At 44.3% G+C, this 431-nt stretch overlaps 1 protein-coding gene across 1 annotated transcript in view; it reads right to left on the bottom strand.

The window, feature by feature from the left end:
* Positions 1-431, bottom strand: part of LOC119593399 — a gene marked incomplete in the record, with an annotated part of 7,280 nt that overhangs the window by 3,031 nt on the left and 3,818 nt on the right.

Raw genomic sequence — 431 nt, 5'->3', positions numbered from 1 at the left:
ATATTTCCTCTTGAAAGGCTAATGCTACCCGCCACGCCAAGTGAAGCACTGCAATGAAATCTGTCCTTGTAATCTGCTATTTGCAACCATTTTTGCGCGACACCATAAACCATCTGGCTATTTCACCCGACCTTCAAAAACACCGAACAATGGCTCCGAACCGCATGAAATCAGCTGTGTATGCAGACTGTACATTCACGACTCAAGGTCTTAAGGGCGAGACTGAAAAAAGGGGGGGGGGGGGAAACGTGTAGATAATGAGCCCTACGTTCCGTTAACGTGAGCATCTGAGAATATGACAAATAATAGGAAATGTCAAAAACATCTGCTAGAATCTAACAAGTTAATGACGCATCCGCCATTTCTCAGAATTAGGTGTACAGTCTACACTACGTAGAATGAGATGTCCAGAAGTACAGGAATGGCGAGTT

This window comes from Penaeus monodon, chromosome 32 (genome assembly GCF_015228065.2).
Source record: "Penaeus monodon isolate SGIC_2016 chromosome 32, NSTDA_Pmon_1, whole genome shotgun sequence".
NCBI lineage: Eukaryota > Metazoa > Arthropoda > Malacostraca > Decapoda > Penaeidae > Penaeus > Penaeus monodon.
This window is presented reverse-complemented; position numbering and strand designations above follow the sequence as displayed.